General features: G+C 58.6%; 1 protein-coding gene across 3 annotated transcripts in view; it reads left to right on the plus strand.

Annotated features, from left to right (window-relative positions):
* Window positions 1-1,999: 1,999 nt before the first annotated feature.
* Window positions 2,000-14,996, plus strand: part of EPHX1 (epoxide hydrolase 1) — a 29,591-nt gene continuing 16,594 nt past the window's right edge. Inside the window, exon 1 of one of the 3 annotated variants that reach the window (XM_039235844.1) lies at window positions 2,000-2,093. The gene's annotated coding sequence lies outside the window, so the exon portion shown is untranslated. Of the gene's footprint in view, window positions 2,094-8,574; window positions 8,683-10,040; window positions 10,127-14,996 lie in introns of those variants that run through there. The other 2 variants (XM_039235843.1, XM_039235842.1) reach the window with 2 other exon arrangements.

A 14,996-nucleotide genomic window follows, 5' to 3' on the forward strand; every position in this document is an offset into this window, starting at 1 on the left:
AGATGGATGGATAGATACAACCATTTCAGACCTGGTGTTCTATTCACTACTCCTCAAATACTTCAGTGTTTATTTTTTAAGAGCACAGATACTCAGAAAAAAATCAATTTTCCAAATCAAGATATTTAACACTTATAATGCTGTTGTTTAATCTACAGACCTTCCTCAGATGTCCCCAATAAGTCCTTTCTAGAACTGGTCCCACCCCAGGGCCGGGGCCAGATATAACACTGCAGTTCATTTTCAGGACTTTGTAGCCTCCTTTAATGAGGAACAGCTTCTCAGGCTTGTTTTGTGTTTCGTGACACTGACATTGTTTTGACAGTGACATTTTTGGAGGTATAGGCTGTTAGTTTGTGGAACATTACTTCATTTGGGTTTCTGGTGATGTTTCCTCATGCGTTCATTTTTGACATAAAGAATGTTGTTTCCTTTGTGGTGAATCGGGAACCGATCTACAATGTATTCTAATGTATTCTAGAGATCACACTATACCCACTCTTTTGCTTCATAAACCTTTTGGTGGTTTTTGACCAAAAGCAGTGGATACATGACTGTCTAACTTTGCCCTGTTGAGTGGGACTCTGTGGCTCACTTATTTATGGACTGCATACACACAGGTTGCACTTGGAAATGTCTTAGCTCTCATATTCCAGTGCCGGATGGATGATGTAGCCGAGGAGGTTAGGACACAGGTGTGAGCTGTGAGGTTACAATCTCACCACGGTTATTTTATTTTATTTGTTAATTTTTTTTAGTTTATTTATTTAGAGAGAGAGCACAAGTAGGCGAGGAACAGAGAGAGGGAGAAAGAGAAGCCCAAGCCGACTCCACACCATCTGCACAGAGCCTGATGTGGGGCTGGAACTCAAGAACCTTGAGATCATGACCTGAGCTGAGATCAAGAGTCAGATGCTTAACTGGCTGAGGCCCCCCCAGGCGTCCCTCACTGTAGTTATTTTATATAAAACTAACAGCTTTACCGAAATATAAGTCACACACTATGAAATCCACCCTCTTAAATCGTACAGTTCAGTATTGTCAGCACAGTCACAGAGATGTGGGGGTGAGGCCATCACCAGGACCTAACTTTAGAATTAGAAGATGATTGCCATCGTCACACCAGCTGTACACGATTTGTTACAGCAAGTTTGAGTCCCTTGGAGAACCGGCCAGAGCGTCTATTTGAAAGCTTTGGAGGAAGGTTTGGTGGGGAAAGGTGGTTAACAGACGGCAAGTTTGGGAAGAGTACAGAGACGCCAGGGACCGCAGGGTGAGAGAAGCCTTCTGCAGGAGAGACTGCGGCCTGAGCAAAGGCCCGGAGGCGGCCATGGCCCGGTGTGCCCGCGGGCCAGACGCAGCCTCTCTCGCTGAAAGGGAGAGTCCGGGGCCGAGGTGCGCAGCCAGGCTGAAGCCCGCGGGTCAGTCAGTCCGCAGCATCCTGCCCCCGCGACAGGCCCTCTGCGGGCCGAGCCTTGAGGGTGCCCGGCGTGGGGACAGTCGCCTGCGGAGCGCGGGAGCGAGGCGCAGCTCGGGCGCGAGCAGGTTACCGCCCCCTGGCTGTCTGAGGACGGAGGTCTGGGGATCGGTGCCCGTGGAGCACTCAGCGCAGTACCCGCCCCTCCCGAGTCAGCGCCGCAGACCCGGATCCTCACCGGGAAGACCCGCGAACGGGCCCCGCTTTGGTGCACGTTGCGTGGCCGCACGCGTGAACAAGGTGCAGGGGCGGCGAGATGCTCAGGGAAGGCGTGCGAGCCGGGGTGTCCCGCCCCCTGAGCCCGCCGGCCGAGGGCCTGGAGCCGGTCGCCCCGGGTCCCCGAACGCTCCGGCTCGGACTCCGCGGGCCGCCTTCGGACGCGCCTCCTCCAGAGCAGGGGCGTGGCGGTGCGCGGGTGACGCGCCCGTCCGGAGTCCCCGCGGTTAGGGGCGGGGAGGCACCGATTGGGTCGTCCCCGGCCTCGAGCCCCGCCCCGGACCGCCCTTCGAGGCCGAGGCTGGGCGGAGTCAGCGCGGGGCGGAGGAGCCACAGTGCCCGTGACCGTGCGCCCGCCGCCGCCCGAGCCTGTGAGCCTGGGGGCCTGGAGCCAACGACCGTAAGGGGCACGGGCTCGGGGCGCAGGCGTCGGGGGGCGGGTGTGGGGGCGCCAGGGCGCGACTGTGGGGGTGCAGTTGCGAGGGCGAGGGCTGGGGGCGCGAGTGGGGTCAGAGGTGGGGGCGCGGGTGCAGGTTGGGGGCAGGTATGGGGACGCGGTTCCGGGGGACAGACGCGGCGTGCAATGTGACTTGCAGGCGGGTGACTTGCTCCCGCCACAGGGGCCCGTATCTGCACCCGAAGGGGGACCTGGCGCCCACGCCTGCCCCTCCACCTCCGTCCCCCACTCCTCACCCCCGAGCTGCAGGTGCGGGCGCCTCCGGGAAGAGGCCCGGGATAGGCCCTGCGACCGCGCGCGGCCCGGGGGGAGGGTCCCCGGGGGGTCCCCGAGCCGCTCTCCCCGGGAGTATTGCTTCCGGGGTGCGTCGCGCCCCACAGTGAAAAGTACGTGTCTGTCCCTGGACCCCTAAAACCTGTCTCAGACCTCAAGTTCGGAACGTGCTTTTTGCCAACGCTGTCCACCGCCGTCACTCGTGGCTCTTCGCCCCCCAGAGCAGCTCCCTGAGGGGAGACCTGGGCCTGGGGGCCAGGATCACCGTGTGGCCGCTCAGTAGCACCTGCCCCTTCCGAGGCCTCAGCGATGTGGACGTGGGGGCAGCGGCTCTAGCAATGCTCCAGCCCCCCCAGTTTTGACTTCTTGTTCTCCACTTGCTCCCCCTGCCCCCCATCAGCCTCAGGCTCCGCAAAGCCTGGATGTGCCCTGCGCCTGCCTGGGCAGACACCCCTCCCCCTTTCTAGATGCCCCTCTCCCTGCCTGGCAGCCCTGCGGGGACTCGCCACCCTGCACCCCAGGGGAAGGGGAGGGGAGAGGGACCCTGTGTCTTCGCATCCCTGCTGGCAGTCCAGCGCCTTTGCTTGGGTTTATGAGATCTGTCTGGTGGGAAACTGTTGAGGACCTTGGCGAACGTGTCTGTCTCTGTGAACGCGGCATCACTGGAGTAAACATCCTCAGGCCTCCGGGCTCCAGAAGGGCTCCAGAACACAGTCTCTGCCCTGTCGGCGGCTGTTGCTTTAGGGAACCAGGTGAGGGCCCGGCCCCACCGGGTCTGACTTAGTAAGAAGTCCTGGGATTGTTCTGCACGTTGTTCTTTCCCAAAATGTCTGCACTTGGAGGGCCACCTGAGGACACTCTTGTTTCCCAGAGGAAGCGTGGGCAGTGCCTCTGGACGCCTTCTGCCCTGGGCAGGGGCTCAGCAGCGAGCATGAGCTCAGGAGGCACCCAGTTTGCTGGGGAGAGGAGGACAATAAAATAAACTTGTAAAATGCAGGGGATGTGTGGTGTGGGGTAGAGCCCTAGAGAGGGAAGGCGGGTGTCCGATGAAAGAGATGCCCTCGGGGCGCCTGGGTGGCTTAGTCGGTTAAGCATCCGACTTTCGCTTAGGTCATGATCTCGCGGTTCGTGGGTTCGGGCCCCACGTCGGGCTCTGTGCTGACTGCCAGCTCAGAGCCTGGAGCCTGTTTCAATCTGTGACTCCCTCTCTCTGACCCTCCCCTGCTCGTGCTGTCTCTCTCTCTCCTAAAAATAAATAAAACATTTAGAAAGGAAGGAAGGGAGGGAGGGAGGGAGGGATGCCCTCATCTGAGAGATGATGTTTAAATGACCCCGAGGAGTCAGGAGTGGCTGGTTGCCACCGGGGGTGACAGTGCACCAGGCTGAGGGGAGAGCAGGAGCAAAGGCCCTGTGGCGAGAACAGTCCCGGCACGGATGAGCTTTAGGTCTGTTTGCCGAGCGTGGGCCTGGCTGCCAGCGGCGTCCTTTGGTGTGAATGGCCTCTTGCGTAAACAGAACCAGCTTGAGAGCAAGAGGACTCCAAACTTCTGAACCTGTGCTGCCTCCCCCGGCCCCCAGTTCCGGGAAGGGAAAGAGGCTTACAGCCAGTAACTGCTCAGCGGGACAGCCGAGGTGAACCCCAACACCATCTGCTCCAACCCGCAGGGTCCCACGTGCCATCAGCACTCTGGCCCTACCGGCTTCTGGGGAGCAGGGTGTCAGCTGGAAGTGACCAAATGCCCTTGGGAGGGGGGTTTCAAGAAGGGGCATCGGCCATTGCAGGGAGCGGAGTGCCTCCCCCAGGAGCCTCCTGCTCACGTCTGATATCCCGCTGGAGCTCACGGGGAGCCCCTGCCCTTGATCTGAGAGCCCAGCTTGCCCCGTTCGGTCACTGCTCACCTGACACCTCTGACTCTTCCCTTCCAGGCTCCCAGCCCAGGCCCAGACCTGTGGTGGCAGGGGCTGCCCAGACCCCGGTTCTCTGTCCTTGAGCTGATGACATGGAGCACTGCTGGCCTTACAGAATAAGTGAAGGCCGAGGGCGCCCGGCTGGCTCAGTCTTGATCTCAGGGCTGTGAGTTTGAGCTCCATGTTGGATATAGAGGTTACTTACAAATAAAATCTTAGTAATAAATGAATAAGGGAGAGCTAAGTGTGAGGATCGTTGCTTCCGAGGAAAGAACCCCAAATATACCCCGCCCTGGGGCTGGGGGGGCAGATAGAGCAGGCGCGTGTTGGTTCGGGGGGGCCCCAGACTCTCATGCTCAAAACGCACCTCCGAAAGGGCCCTGGAGCCCATCACTAGTGATTTTGAGGGGACACAGCGATGCGGACAGAGAGCTGGCATGGAGAGAGCAGGATCGCACACTGGCTGTGCCGAGATGTCTCCTCCCCAGGGCTCTCGGGGACACTGGAGGCCGCGCCGTTCCATCTGTGGGTCTGTCTCGTTGTGCGCCGGTGGGGGATGGCTGTGTGGTTAAGAGGCCCCACAGGAAAGGAAGCACGTAGGCGGGTGCGGTCGGTTCTGATGGGGCCACGGTGGGCCTGAAGCCCAGGCCAGGCCCGCTGAGGGCAGCTTCAAGGACAGTGAGGGCCCTGGCCCCAGGGTGTGGGGCAAAGCCTTGGACAGAGGGCAGGGGTTCGGATCGATGCAGAAGTATCACTGCCCAGCCCGGTGGGCCTCCTGGGGGCAGCGGGGGCTGCCGGTGGGTGTCCTCAGCCTTGTCCCGGCCCCTTAGGAGCAGAGGCTCCGGGGTGCTCTGGGGACAAGGGGGGTGCAGTAGGGAGAAGGCCCCCTGCAGATCCCCCAGAGGACCCGGCCACACGCTGCCCTTGAAGAGGGAGGGTTGGTTCCTGCTCCAGGAAACCCTCCCTTGAGCCCGGGAGAGAACCTCGCAATCCCATCTCTGCTTACATAACTTGACACACCGGTGTGTCAGCCAAGTTCAAACTGGTGTTTTTGCTTTCACCAAAGTGTATTTACCTCCCCGGGGGAGGCTATAGTTCATCCGTCCTTGACCCCTGAAGTCCTGGCCTGCCCCGCCCCCAGCGGGGCTCACAGACCTGAAGTGGTGTCCTCACACCCCGTGGCCCCCGCTGTCTGTGTCCAGCGGCTGGGGGCCCAGCCCCGCTCAGCCAACCCTCCTCCTCTGAGGCCTTGCCGGAGGTGCTTGGATTTTGGGAAAAAAGGGCTCTTCTGTCTGAAGAGCTCAGAGATGTTCCAGAAGATTCCACAGTCAACCCCCAAAAGGAGACTTCGGGGAGGAACAGGAGGCCAGGTCAGGAACTGGAGTTTCTGCCGCCTTTAGGGAGGAGGATGGATAAATTGACTGCGTTCCAGCATCTTCTTGGTACTTATGAACCGGGTGGACTCAAGCACACAGCTTCGCCTCCCCGAGCCCTGTTTTTGCTAACCCTTCAAAGCAGAAAGAGCTCCCCCTTCCTTGTTCGTGGGGTAATGCGTGTTTGAGGAGCCTCCTCGCAGAAGGCTGTGCCGCCCAGACGCAGGCCGTCCCGCCAGGGGCCCATCGCGTCTCCAGCCGGCTGTGTCCTGCCCCGGGAGCCCGGGAGGCTGTCAGGACGCTGATGACCGGGAGCAGGAGGTCAAGGGCATCTGTGATGCATCAGAGAGGCCGTGGGGGGGCCTGCGCCTTCCCTGAGGCTCCCCGGGGGATGGGCGCCCTCGGCCTCACTGAGTGGTGACCCTCCTGCGAGTTCCCCTTCTTGTTGGGACCGGAGAGACCCGGGCCTTCCGGAAAGTAAGAGAAGTGCTGTGCTTCCCAGGCCAGGATTAGTGCGGCTGGTGACCGGCACCGCTCCGGAAAGTCTGAGTCTCTTGCCAGGTTTCTGGGGCATCGGATGTACTTTTCGGCTTTCCAAGATTTTTGCCCGTGGCAGGACCTGCTTCCTGAGTCATGTTGTCCCCGCAGGAGCGGGTGGGCCCAACCACCAGGCCAGGGAGGGCGGCCCTGTTCCCCTCGCCCGGCTCCGGTCCCCTCCCTTCTGCTGAGGCAGGGCTGTTCGGTCGGCCTCAACGGAGCTCCACACGTATTTTGTGGCTTCTGCAATTTGTATTCCTTTTTGCTACCCAGACTTTGCCACAAGCAGAGTAACCCCAGGCAGAGATACCAGCAGCCCAGAACATTCAGGCAGCACAGGGCCCTCTCACTGCGGTCCAGACAGGTGCAGACAAGAAAGCGGGTTCGGGCCCTCAGCCAGGCCCAGCCAGCGGCGCTCTCCCAGCCCTGAGGAAGCTTCCAAGTGGGAGCACATGGTAGAGGGCGGGCAGAGTGAGGCCAGCGCTGGGAAGGAGATCAGGGTGCTCAGTGGGGCACCATCTGGCCCACCCCCTTTATCCTCAGGAATCCGAGTCATGTCTCTCTGCTCAGAGATGCCAAGGGCTGAGACCCCATGGAGCACAGCGCTTTGTCCTCAGGCGGCGAGCAGGATTCCACTCGGGCTTCTTCTCCTGTAACTTGAAACGGATGGAAAACTGAGCCAGGGGACGGAACAAGGTCTCAAATGACTCTCCCTGGCCACGAGCACACAATCCTCTGATCGTGGCATCCAGCCTCGGGCCTGCACAGAAGGCTGTGCAGATGAGCCTGCGGTGGGCTCCCCTCAGCCGGCAGAGACCCTCCCGAGGTTCCGGGGCCTCCCTCCTCCCGCTGAGCCCCCCCACGACCCCCCCTGGCACTGGCCTCTGGGGCCTATGTTGCCCTGGCACCCCTGCCCTTCACTCCTGCAGAGATCACTGAGCTTCTGTCTTGGTCCCAGCAGCACGTTGTCTTCAGGGACAGTCCCCTCGGCCTCGGTCCCTCCCGCCCACCTGTAGTGTCCTCGAGGTAAAGTACTAAGTGAAGGCCCAGGACGCATGGGGGGCTCAGTCGGTTAGGCATCTGACTCGGGCTCAGGTCATGATCTCGCAGTTCGTGGGTTCGAGCCCTGCATCGGGGTCTGTGCTGACAGCTCAGAGCCTAGAGCTGCTTTGGATTCTGTGCCACTCTCTCTCTGCCCCTCCCCTGGTCGCACTGTCTCAGAAATAAACGTTAAAAAAATTTTTTTAAGTGAATGCCATGTGGGGCTGTCGCCCCTTGACCGAGGTAACTCCCTGAATCCCTAGCCCGGTAAGGCCCGGACAGGTGGGGACTCCAGCCTGAAGTCACGTGGCCTGCGAGTGGCAGGACCGTGACTGGAGGCCAGAGGTCGGTGCCTGAGCCAGCGAGTGCCCCGGGGCGTTTTTATCACACCCGCAGCTCCAGTCCTTCTGTCTGTCTGTCCGTCCACACAGGCAGGAATGGAGAGTCGGTTGGGGGGCGGGGGTCCCCTCCAAGGCAGCTGGGGATGCCCCTTCCCTGCGGGCCAGAGCAGGGCTCCCCACAGAGCCTGCAACCCCCCCCCCCCGCCCCCGCACTGTTTTTACTTCTCTTTTATTCTGCTTTGTGTTTGCCTGCAAACTGCATTTTTCCTTTCCCTCGGGTCTTGGCCCTGGGCTCTTCTTTCTCCCAGGGCTTGGCTTGGGGCCTAGTGGGAGGTAAACAAGGCCCTTGTCCGGGCAGGGGTTCAGGGCCCATCCCGGCCTCACCCGTTCCGAGTACCCCCCACCCCCACTGTCGTCTGGCCTCTGGGGTTCCCAGGAAAAGGCTGTAGGGGCCGAGGCGCTGCAGCCGGGCCACCTCCTGCCCTTCCCCCCTCGGCCCTCCCAGGGCTTTCCTGCTCTGCCCGGGCCAGCTGCCACGCCCCCCCCTCTGGGCCAGCTGCTACCCCCGCCCCCCCCCTCCGGAGCCAACAGCCAGCCGGTCCGGTCCGGGAGGCTCTGGCGGCTGTCGGGAAGCCCCAGGGCCCTGCGCTGGCGGCAGGAAGGCGGACGCCCCCATCCTCCGCAGCCTTGGCAGGCAGCCTGCACGAAGGAAAAACGCTGCCTTTCCCTTTCCGCTGCATGTTCCTTTGCGGCAATGGCGGTGGGGAGTGTGGTGCGGGCCCGGCGGGCACGCACACCCCTGCGCCCCGCTTTCTGTCTGGCCTGGCGTCAGGGCCCGTGTACCACCGCCTCCCCGGTTCTCGCTCTGCCCCGGAGCCGGCCGTCCAGACCCACCTCCCTCAGGAGGAGCTGAGGCCCTCGCTCTCATGTGAGTCTGAGTCACAGACAGGAAAGCGTCAGGAAGCGGGGCAGAGGGCGGAGGCCCCGTGTGCACAGCGCTGGGCCCTCCCGGCCTCTGTTCTCCGGGAACAGCCAGGGGTGTCCGGCTGCCTGGTACAGGTGAGCGCAGATCTGGGCTCAGCTGCTCTGCGTGCCTTTAGGAGCACTTTCTGACTATGATGGGTCTCACACCTGCTTGGGGGAAGGGGGGCTCTCTGAAGGCAGCTGCCAGGACCCCCCCTCCCCCCAGCACTAGCGTTCAGCAAGGTCCAGAGTCTGAGCCTCATCTTTTAGATCCCAAATCCTGAGATCTGCAGGCCACCGGGCCCACCGGCTCTCCAGTCTTTCTTCTGGGGGAATTTGTCAGAACACCACCTTCCACCTCCTCTGCCTTCTCCCTGCATCCCACGGTCCATGTCTCAGAATAGTCTAAGAAGTAGAGTATGTATATAAGTCCTCAAGGAGAGTTCAGCCATCTTTCTGTGCACAAGTTCTAAAAATCCTCAACACGGTCATTGAAGAATTTTTATTTATTTTTTGGTGTTTATGCATTTTGAGAGAGAGAGAGAGCGAGCGAGCGTGCACGTACATGTGGGCAGGAGAGAGGCAGAGAGAGAATCCCAAGCAGGCTCCAGGCTGTCCACGCAGAGGACCCAGGGATCGAACTCACAAACAGCAAGACCTGAGCTGAAATGAAGAGTTGAGATGCTCCAGGTGCCCCTCGAAAACTTTTGAAATTCACTCATTAAGCAGATATTTTGAGTGTCCAATACGTGCCAGGCGCTGGGGACCAGAGGGGAGTCAGGGCAGACACCGCCTCTACCCTCGGGCAGCCTACTTCCGGGGGGTGGGGGCGGGGGGGGGGTCTACCCTCAAGGAGCTTACTTCCAGGGGTGGGAGCTTACTTCCCTTGGGGCGGGGGCAGGGGAGACGATATTGTCTCAGGACCTGGGACAAATGTCTGCGCGACACACGAATTAGGGATGGAGCCGCACCATGCTGACCTGGGTGGGGGTGAGGGTGCTGCCGGGAGAAGGGACACTGGATTGGAAATTTGAAGGGTGAGCTGGGGTTCGGGAGCTGAGAGGGGGAGGTGGGGCCCAGAGGAGGGCGAGGAGGGGAGGGGAGGGAAGGGGAGGGGAGGGATGGGTGGGTCAGAGCTAACCGGCCCTGAAGGGCCAGCCAGTGTCAGCCGGAGGCACTCCCGGGGTTTCCCCAAGCGATGTGCGTGGTCAGGCTCCTACTCGCAGAAAGTCCTCTGGCCACAGAGCGTGCAGGGGTGGGGTGTGGGGGGCAGAGCCCGTGTGAGGGGACCGTTCTGGGCCTCTGCTCTGGTCTGGGGGAGACGGCCGTGCAGGTGGATTTGAGATGGCCTTTGGAACTTGCCAATTGACTGGATCCCCGGGGGTGAGACGAAGGAGGGGGTTTCAGAGACATCGCCTGGGCCCTTGGCTTGGCATTGGGGGGGCTGTGGTGAGGGAACCCCCGAAAAAGAAGCCCAGCAGGACAAGGTCACAGCGCCATCGCAGACGCACCCGAGGGGTGTTGAGATGCTCAGGAACAGGTGAGGCGGCGGTGGCGGCCGGGGTCTCGGTGAGGAACACAGACGTGCAGGGGGGACGGCGGGAGCCTCGTTCGCGGACAGGAAGGCCCCACTTGGACACCGGTTCTCTGTCCCCACAGCCAGGTTCCTTTACCCACTGGCTTTTGGATCGTCCTTTACCCCGGCGGGTTCTTGGCCACTAGAAAGTCACCCAGCAGAGTCCCAGCCACAGCTGCCCGAGCATGTTTTGTGTGGGGAGGGCGTCTGATGCACCGCTCAGTGGGGCCGCAAGGAAGACGGCACCCTCACCGTCGTAACTGTTATAAAAATGTATAATTGTTTTGTTTTGAGTAGATAGTACACGCTTTTGGTTAAAGATTTTTGGCGGCACCTGGGGGGCTCAGTCGGTTAAGCATCTGACTTCGGCTCAGGTCCTGATCTTGCGGTAGGTGGGTTTGAGCCCCACGTCGGGCTCTGTGCCGACAGCTCGGAGCCTGGAGCCTGCTTCAGATTCTGTGTTTCCCTCTCTCTGCCCCTCGCCACTTGTGCTCTCGCTTGCTCTCTCTCTCTCTCTCTCTCATTCTCTCAAAAGTAAACAAACATTTTAAAAAATGATTTTTTTTCCCAAGGCACAAAAGCTCATTTTGACAGTGTGTTCCCTCGTTGAGGGCCATCAGTGTGGCTGGTGGTGGGACGGACTCCCCGACGGTCTTTGGCGGGTGGGACCCTCGGCCGCGCAAGTGGGCCCGTTTATCATGCACACGTTTCTGCGCTCTGCTGTCCTCACTGTTCATCAGGGAGAGCGTTCCAGAGCTGCACAGAGCTTGCCTCCTTTTTTCCCTTTAAACCTGTGTGGCGTAGGGAAGGAGCATCTCTTCCCTCCAGGCCTTTGGCTGGACAAAGAATTCAATTTACACAGGACAGATTAACAGGAGGAAAAAGCCCCAAAGATTTATTACGCGTGCACGGAGTCCCAGTAAGGAAATTGAGACCCAGAGAAATGCCCAAGCAAAGAGTTTGTATACTTTTTTTTTAATGTTTTTATTTATTTCTGAGAGCGAGAGACAGCATGAGCAGGGGAGGGGCAGAGAGAGAGGGAGACACAGAATCCAAAACAGGCTCCAGGCTCTGAGCTGTCAGCACAGAGCCCGACTCGGGGCTCAAACCCACAACCATGAGATCATGACCTGAGCCGAAGTTGGATGCTCAACCGACTAAGCCACCCAGGCGCCCCGAGTTTGTATATGTTTTAGACAAAGCGACAACGCATCTGCAAGGGCTTGACCGGTTCCAGGTCCTCACAGGCCTTAACCAGCAGGAACTCCAAGGAGATGGAAGTAGGTTAGAGACACACGGCAGGTTTGTTTGCACGGCATTCTCGGTGTTCAAGGCCCCATCTCTGGTGATAAGGGTGTCTTTTCATTTCTTACAGCAGGAAGAGCATTTTTCATGGGGGATGTTTGTTTCCTGCTCTCGAGGATGGAGGGCAGTCTCCAGCCCATGTGCCAGCTGTTTCTTAAGTGACTTTTACTTAAAATAATCACTACACCGAAGGGGCACCTTTGAGGCGGCGTGCCCCAGATTCGTTCTGTGAATCAATCACACCTTATCTTGTCCCCGGCTGGTGGACGCTCTGGTTGTGGCCAGTCTTACCCTTCTACCGAGAGCAAAGGGAGAGACCAGCTGCGGTGAGGGTGGGTCTTCCGGTACAGACGACATTGTATGTTAACAGAGGTCAGTGCTCTGGAGAGAGAGAGGGGCTCCTGGCTGGCTCAGTCCAAGGAGTGTGCAACTATTGATCTCAGGGTTGTGAGATCGAGCCCCATGTTGGTTACTTAAAAATAAAATCTTTAAAAAAAGAAAAGGCAGTTTTGAAGACTGAGCATTTTTTGTTGAGAGTTCATCCATGGGGAGCTGGATATATACTTCTCCCCCTGACTTTTTCAATTAGTGAGGACAGTGTTAGGCTTTGTATAATAGAGAACTCAAAGCATCAGTGGCTTAAACAGTGTAGAAACGTGTTTCCCTGTCACACAAAGGGTGTTTAGGAGTAAGTAGTCCCACTGTCAGCAGGAACCAATTTTCCATCATCGTCCTAGTGCTGACCTCTCTCAAGATCACCTCATGGCCCAAAATGGCTACCAGAGTCCAGGCATCACATCTGTGTCCCAGGAAGCATGAAGGAGGAAGGGGGAAGGCCAAAAGGTGCATGCTTCCCAGCTGAATCCGGGCTCTTTCCAGTCTTCCACACACGTGCAAGACCCCTGCACACTTGTGCAAGTTGTGCACTACACAATCTTAGAGGATGCCACACACGGCATCCACATGGTGGATTTGTAAATTTATTTACAAGCACTTTCTAGAAAATAGCATCCTAGGACAAAAGCAGCAGATTGGGTTAATTTTCTGACAGCGTTCTGAAGAACGGGGGTCTTTTCCTAATTCACACAAAGTTACCGTCTGGGCCAGGGGTGGCTCTGCCTCAAACACACAGCTCTGTCTGCACCTAATCCTCCCTCAAACCCTCAGCTCGCTCCTGAGCCACAGGGAGCGGCAGGAATGTAGCGCTGAGCTGGGCTTTGCCAACAATTCCGTTGCCAGGACGGAAGGGGAGAATTGAGCTGGCAGGCTCTGCCGCCCTGTGTCTTGGTCAGAAGGCATGTTTGCTGAGCGGCCCGCTCACTGCGGGCAGCCGGGCGAGGGTGCCACGTTCTGAGAAGCCTGCCCAGGCCACCTTTTTCTCACGCAGCCACGCCGTGCTCCTCTCCCCAAGTACACTTCCTCCCTCGCTCCAGAGTCTCAGCTTATAATTCACTGAAGGGTCCTCTGAACGGCAAACCCGATTTCTGAGTTAAAACTCCTGGCTTCATCGTGGAAAAGGAACAGGTGACCAAAGTGGGACCCGTTTTGGGCGGTCCAGGTAGAAATGGAAAGAGTGCAGCCCAAAGATCCTAAGCATCCGCGTCTACGCCGAACTCGCGTGTGGATCCTAGAAGCTCCTTGCTTACACGGCGCACTTTCTTCCTGCCTGGTAACATCCCAGTTATCCTTAAACCTCTGCTCGGGTCCTCCTCCTCCAGGCAGCCGTTGTGCCGCACTTAACCACTGCCATGTTTGCACGCTTCTCCTCCATCCGTGGACGTAGCTTATTTGTTCATCTGTCTGTCTGTCCCACCAGAGCCTGAGCTCCGCAGGTACGGGGCTGTGACTCCCCTCCCTTGCCTGCAAGGGGCCGGGCTCATGGTCATGGCCATGTCTGCTGCAGTAATCTCTGGTCCAAAAGGAAGTTCGTCTTTCCTCTCCCAAGGCCCCGATCCGAATCTCTTACTTACAAAGAACGAGTGACTTCCTGGTGCCTCACAGGCCACATGCAAGTCACAAGAGTTGATTTCTGCTCTTAGGACCAATCCTCAAATGAATTGTACATTTTAAAGCTTGTATTTTTGCCCCGAGCCGGACAGAAATACTACCTTCGCTCTAGCCGTTGGCCGGTGACGGTAAGCACTTGCCGGACTTGACCTCCTATGCTTAGAGCCCTTACGTTGCAGGAGGCAGGCTCCGAGTCAGCAGATCCTGCTGTGTAGAGTCAGAACCCGGGCAGGTGGCTGCACTTGATGGGCAGCATGCAGGCTCGGAGGGCCGTGACCACCGTCGCCCCTGCAACGACGACCCCACACGCTCCTGAGTTGTGTCCTGCACCTGCTCAGGCCTGGCGCATCAGGTGTCTCTGCCCCAGGCGGCACCCAGACCTGAGCCCCCCCGCCCCCCGCACTTGTCATCACTGTGAGTGCCGGCCCCGTCCCCAGAGGAAACGCGTTCTGATCTCTCGTGGGCAGTGACGGTTCTGTGTAACCCGTCCTCTGGGTAAAGGGAGCCCCACAGCGGGTGCACATTTGGGTCTGGCCAGTTTGGTTTGGCACCATCTGCAGTCACCCGCGTCATGTGCGTATGAATGTCCGGTTCTGGTTCTAGTAGATTCCGCCCACGCTCCCGGGAGGTGGTAGGCGAGTCTGCTGCCAGATGTGGATTTCTCTCCAGGAGTCGCCGCCATGCAGTTCCGACGGAGCCCTCCACGCGTCCTCGCCCCTTAAAGAGAGACGTCTTACTTGAGTCTCCTCGCGGCAGGACGGAGGCTGCTAGCGTCCCCGCTCTTTCTTTATTTTCCTTCCTTCGTTCGTTCCTTCCTTCCTTCTTTCCTTCCTTTGTACCTTTTTCTTCCTTCCTTCCTTCCTTCCTTCCTTCCTTCCTTCCTTCCTTCCTTTCTTTTCCTCTCTTTCATTCATTCTTTCTTGGTAAATGTTTATTTATTTTGAGAGAGAGCGCACATATGAGCAGGGGAGGGGCAGAGAGAGAGAGAGAGAGAGAGAGACCCAAGCAGGCTCCTTGCTATCAGTGCAGAACCTAACTTGAGGGCTGATCTCATGACCGGGAGACCATGACCTGAGCCGAAATCGAGTCGGACCCTCCACCGAGTGAGTCCCCCAGGCGCCCCCCAAGCTCCTCTTTCTGTCTCTTCTGAGGAAGGACAGGAAGTGGGACACACGGGGATTCAGAGAGCTCACGTGAGCCGTGCTAGGCAAGTCCGCAGACAGAACGTGGATTAGTGGCTGCCTGGGGTGGCAATGAGGGGCTGGGGCCTGAAGACTAGGGGTCTCTCTTATGATAGAAATGTCCTCTAGCCCGGACGATGGCCACACCTGTCTGTCTACACTGACCATCCCCAGATTGAACACTTTAAGTGGGTGAATTATATGGCACGCGAATGATGCCTCAGTAAAACTCTTTGAAAAAGGGGCGCCTGGGTGGCTCAGTCGGTTAAGCGTCCAACTTCAGCTCAGGTCATGATCTCACGGTTCGTGGGTTTGAGCCCCGCATTGGGCTCTGTGCTGAC

The sequence above is a fragment of the Hyaena hyaena genome, unplaced genomic scaffold (assembly GCF_003009895.1).
Source record: "Hyaena hyaena isolate Hyena2069 unplaced genomic scaffold, ASM300989v1 scaffold_103, whole genome shotgun sequence".
Classification (NCBI taxonomy): domain Eukaryota; kingdom Metazoa; phylum Chordata; class Mammalia; order Carnivora; family Hyaenidae; genus Hyaena; species Hyaena hyaena.